Source organism: Manihot esculenta, chromosome 11, assembly GCF_001659605.2.
Source record: "Manihot esculenta cultivar AM560-2 chromosome 11, M.esculenta_v8, whole genome shotgun sequence".
Classification (NCBI taxonomy): domain Eukaryota; kingdom Viridiplantae; phylum Streptophyta; class Magnoliopsida; order Malpighiales; family Euphorbiaceae; genus Manihot; species Manihot esculenta.
In genome coordinates this window covers 3,442,791-3,448,790 of record NC_035171.2, presented here as the reverse complement: position 1 = coordinate 3,448,790, position 6,000 = coordinate 3,442,791, and the positions used below count along the sequence as shown (strand labels likewise).

Sequence of the window (6,000 nt, the reverse complement as noted above, 5' to 3'; positions counted from 1 at the left end):
AAGAGGTCTGCATATTCTGAAAATTGATTAGATTGTATGTGAGAAATATTCCCACTATACAGAAATCATAAGTAATTATTGAAATATCTCTGGAGCTCTTAGTAGGGACTACAACATCTTCTTCATTGATAGTTAATTAACGCAGTTCGTATTTTATGGGAAATGGAAAAGAAGAAGTTAGGTTTAAGGAAAAGGTAAGAGTATCGAGTCACAAAGAGACCATAGAGGGAAACTTTAGTTCCTGAGATTAGAAAATAAATTTAAAAGTTCGAGTTCGACTCGAACTTCATTTATAAACTCGAGTTCGATTAATAAAATAAATATTAAACTCGAGCTCGATTCGTAATAAACGTGTTTATCACATTAACGATCCAACTCAAATTCCATTTAAAAAACTCAAATTTGAGCTCATTTATACTCGAATTTGAGCTCGATTATATTATAAACAAGCTCAATATAATTCAAATTCATTTAAATTATAAATAAATTTAAATTACAAATAGAATTTAAATTATAAGGTCATTAAAAGACTTTTAAATTAAATTTTTTTATTCAATTAAAATCTCTCAAACCCAAAACTAATGAAAAAAATATAGAAGGGTTGTCATTTTATAGAGAAGTCACAATCCCCCATATCCCTTCAACTTTCGATGTGGGATTGGTGTTGGCGAATGAGCATGCTCACGAGCTTGTTCGCTAGTCTGCTCGCGAGTCAGGTTCACGAGCCTATTCACGAGCCAGCTCGCGAGGTTATTCATAAACTTGAAAATGAGCCGAATACTGCTAAGCTCGAACTCAGCTCGTTTATTAAACGAGGCTAAAAAGTGAGTTCGAATTCGACTCGTTTAGAAAACGAGCTGAGTCCGATCGAGTTTTTATTGAGTTGAGTTTCGAATAACTCATGAACAATTTGATTCATTTACACCCATATATGGAACGAAAGAGTGATTTTTTTAACATAACAAATATATTATACTTTGGTGGTTAAGATCAATTAATCATATTGACTTTGAGGTCCTTTACCTTTTTTAATATAATTGAGATCAAGTTCTCTTTATTTTCTTATAAATATAGATCAAATTATTTTTTTTATAAATAATTAATTGAATAGAACAGTTTAAATAATTTAATGATTAAAATTATATCAGTTGATCAATAAATTCAGTATTGAGTTTTTATATCTCTCGTCTCGTATTTAAGAAAATAAATAATTTTATTTGATTTTAAATAAAATAATTAATTTTGATTGAAATATAAATTTAAAATTTCATAATTTTTAAAAATATTTCAATAACACTGAATTTTAGTTCATTTTATAGTTTAGTATAACAAAATCAGAAGTGAGACTTTTGATGAAACCTTTAATTTTTATTTAAATTTTATGTTTTCAAAGCCTTTCAACAAGCGCCCATGGCCTAATGGATAAGGCGTCTGACTTCTAATCAGGCGATTGTGGGTTCAAGTCCCACTGGGCGTGAATTTGTCTAGTTATTATATTTGAGATTCCGTGAGCAGGTTGGATATCATGATCTGATTGAGTAAAAATTGTGGTTATCAATTCTTATGATTTTCTTTTGTGAATTACTTGATTATGATATTGTGAACATATAGTGTATAACTTTCTTTGTGAATTACTTGATCCTGATATTGTGAATATATAGAGTATAACTTTCTTGATTTTCTTTTGTGAATTACTTGATCAAGATATTGTGAACATATAGTGTATAATTTTCTTGAGAAAGAATTAAAGCATAATATGTATTATTAAATAATTTTTTAGTGTTGAATCATAATGATGGTATTAATTACTTCATGTATAGTCAATCTTAATAGTTGTTTTGAGTATATTTCTTTTGCTCATAGGGTTCAATAAAAAAATACCACATGTCAGTCATCTTGAATATCTTATGTGTAATATACATCTTTTTGTAGGCATTTAGGTAAACTACATTCTTAGGTAGAGAAAAGAGATAAAGTATACAGAATGCTAGAACTTACGAACGGGGGAACTGTAAGACGTGTAAAAGAGAAAAAGAGTGCTGAGTGAGTTCTTTTGAAAGTGGGGACACCGCTTTAATAAGAGGATTCATCAAGCTTCACTACAAGTGGAATAGGGTTATGTTATGTCTAGGAGATGGGTAAAGGCAGTTCAACTCTTAGTGGTCGAGTGTTGTTGGCTCACCTGTTGATTCATATTGTGTTTTATTCGAGAAGGTAGTTGGTGTCTGTAACAGCCACTTCAACGCTCAAGTCAATAAACTAAAAAAAAGTAGAATGTAATGAGATGTTTTGATCTCAAGAGTAGTTGTGTAAAAATACACATTTTAATCTATGTATTAATAAGTTTTTACACGGTAAGAAGATGGGGATAGTTATCAAATTTTCTGAAAATTTGATTAGTACCGGCTAGTGAATATGAAATTCCACAATTATGAAAATTTCACAAGTACCGGCTAGTGGATGTGGAATTCTACGATTATAGATATGATGAGGACATGCTAGATTGCTCTATAACAGTAATTTTTCGTGAAGTTTCGCCATGCTGAGGAGAGGGTGAGTTTCAGCGAAGAATCGAGGATTACAGTGTCTGGGTCTTTTTTTCTATGAGTGTGACCATATATCACCTAATTAGAGCTCGATTATAGTGTCTGGGTTTTTCCTTCTATGAGCGTGACACTATGAGCGTGACCACTAGGGCTGAGCAGTATTCGGTTCAAACTGAAAAAATCGACCGAACCGAATTAATTCGGTTTTTAATTTTAAAAATTTCGATTATTTCGGTTCGGTTTGGTTTTGATCAGAAAAAAATTGAAAAAACCGAACCGAACCGATTAGTGATAATAATATGTTATTTTCAATAATATAGAGAAATTAAATTATATTAAGATTAAAAAATTTAAATTAAATTTTAAAATATTAAAAATAAAGTGTAAAAGATAAAAAAATTATTAAAAATCGAAACTGATCAAACCGAATTTAATCGAACCAAATCAAACCGATTTGATTTGATTCAATTTTTGACTAAAATCAGTTTGGTTCGGTTTTCATAAATATTAAAATTTCAGTTTTTGATTTATTTAGTTCGGTTCGATTTTGAACCGAACCGACCGAATGCTAACCCCTAGTGACCATATATTATCTAATTAGACCCTTATTATGTGATCTTATCTTATAGTGATAAATCATGACTTATTTTGAGCGATCATTTTGTTATAGGAAGAAATATTTTAAAATATTTTTAAAAATATTTATTATAAAACAATAAAATTATTTTAATATTTCAAAATTTTACAATTAAGATTAACATTAAAATTAAACACCCATAAATATTCTTATGATAGTATTCATTTTATAAAATAAAATAAAATTAATAACAAATTTCGTGTTATCTTTCCCTATATAAATTAGGCTCAAATTTATCTATTAAAAATTATTTAACTCATATTATTAAATTATTCTTAAAACTAATGAATGTTAATTTTTCATTGCATATTTAATTAAGAATATATTAATAGTAATAAACCATTTTTTTACAAAAGGTAATTTATAATTTAGTAAAAAAAAATTACTTTTATGAAATGAATAAGTGATTTTTTTTTTTGAACATAACAATCTTGTTGAAGTATATTGTACTTTTACGTTAAGATCAATTAATCATATTGATTTTGAGGTCCTTTATCCTTTCTAATATAGTTAGGATCAAGTTCTCGTTATTTTCTCATAAATGCTTGATTCAATTATTTTTTAATAAATAATTAATGGAGTAGAATAATTTAAATAATTTAATGATTAAAATTATATCGATCGATTAATAAATTTAGTATTGAGTTTTTATATCTCTCATCATATTTAAAAAACAGATAATTTTATTTGATTTTAAATAAAATAATTAAGTTTGATTGAAATATAAATTTAAAAAATATTTCAATAACACTGAATTTTAGTTTATTTTATATCTTAATATAACAAAATCACACGTGAGACTTTGTGAAATGTTTAATTTTATTTAAAGCCTTTCAACAAGCGCCCATGGCCTAATGGATAAGGCGCCTGACTTCTAATCAGGCGATTGTGGGTTCGAGTCCCACTGGGCGTGTATTTCTATTTCTTTTTTTTTTTTTTTCATGTAAATTATTATTATTATTATTATTATTATTATTATTATTTTCCGATGATAAATGGTCGAAAAATCACAACTAGGTCATTATAAAATACAATAATTTTTCTGGTTATTTTGGTTAGTATAATGATAAAAAATCAATAACTTCTAGCTTTGCCATGGCTAAAGCCTCTTTCCCCAGCGATGAGATCTCCTCCACCTCCATCTTCTAAATTTTGAAGCTACAATGTAAACCATTCTGCCATGTCCAACAGGACTTTTATAATATCCACCACATTTTGTTCTTGCAAACTTTACATGCATGGCATAACCAAAGTGTTAAATATTGCCAATCCCTTATATTTTTTCTTTTATTATTTTTTTGAAATCATCAAAATTAAATTATTTAGTTTTTTATGTTTTTAAAAATTCAAGATACTGCCATATATTGTTAAATCAAACCTCTTACTCATTTTATCAGAGAATTTGCTGCTCCCTCTACTTTTTAAATAATATTTTTTATTTAATCAAAATATTGAATACTAGCACTGAATTTTCTTAAGTTATTGAGTCTTTTGCATGGATAATCTTCAACCAAGTGTCCAAAACCCAGTTGGTAATGTGTAATGTCATTTTGGTGGCTGAATCCGTTTGTAGGTTTGTGTTATGTATTGCCTCCAAGAAATGAACTCATGGGCCAGTTGGTAAGGTGTATTATCATTTAGTGGCTTTGTGAAAAATTGTATGCTTCATCCCAAGTTGGTAGAAAACTTGAGTGGAAAATAAAGGTTTTCTTGTGATTTTGAATGAGATACTTAGCCAATTTAATTATTTGAAAACAACCCATTTGTTTGCTACAAGGCAACATGATAATATATATAATTTAATTTCCCATAATTATGTCGGATAATCATGTGAATTAAAGCTAATTATCATGTATTGGAGTTGGATTTTGATTGATTGATTGCTTAATGGGGCAATTATTTTCTAGCTATTTCCTTTTCATTATTAAAAAGAAAAAGGGCTAACAAACAAGCTTTAATAATCATTGCAGTCTTCGTCACTACTAATTCCTAACTAATGGGTCTTTTTGAAAATGAAGGAATGGAGACAAATTTAGGTTATTTAGTAATGCGTGTATCTCTTAATATTCTTTATTTGATTGAAGATAATTTAATTATAAAATTTAAAATTTATTAAAATATTAAAATTTGATATGTTTGGTTGTCAATATTTTATTAATTTATTTTTTTCATGCAGGAGAAATATATTATTTTCTTTGATCCAATTAAATTAGTTATGAGAATTTTCAAATTAGAGGACGCCAAAAAATTTTATTTATTCTTCTATCAAATCTTTCTGTGTTCATTTGTTCGATTAGTTTTAAAATCTTTGTCTGTGCATTTGTTCGATTAGGTTTAAAATTAAACTGTATCGAATAAATTAAAAATTAAAATTTTAATATTTATAAAAATTAAATTAAATCTAATCGATTTTGATAAAAAATTAAATCAAATCGAATTGAATCAATTTAATTCAGTTAAATTCGATTCGATTTGATCGGTTTAAATTTTTAATAAATTTTTTATTTTTTATATTTTATTTTTAAAATTTAATTGAAATATTTTAACTTTGATCTAATCTCTATATTATTAAAATAATATATTATTATCACTAATCGATTCGGTTTAATTTTTTAATTTTTTATTAAAATTAAATTAAATTGAAATAATTAAAATTTTTAAAATTAAAAATTAAATTGAAATAAATAAAAAATTGAATCGAATTTTTAAATTAATTGCATTCAGTTGATTTTTTTAATTTGAATCGAATAGCGTAATCCCGTTTGCTACTATTGATGATAGCTTCATAACTGGTCTCCTTCTTACTTATTATTTAAA

The 6,000-nt window shown here is 26.6% G+C and overlaps 2 non-coding genes across 2 annotated transcripts; both read left to right on the top strand.

Annotated features, from left to right (window-relative positions):
- Positions 1–1,404: 1,404 nt before the first annotated feature.
- TRNAR-UCU lies at positions 1,405–1,477 on the top strand. The gene has a single exon. It is a non-coding gene; the product is annotated as a tRNA-Arg (tRNA).
- Positions 1,478–4,023: 2,546 nt separating this feature from the next.
- TRNAR-UCU lies at positions 4,024–4,096 on the top strand. Its single transcript has one exon. It is a non-coding gene; the product is annotated as a tRNA-Arg (tRNA).
- Positions 4,097–6,000: the final 1,904 nt, after the last annotated feature.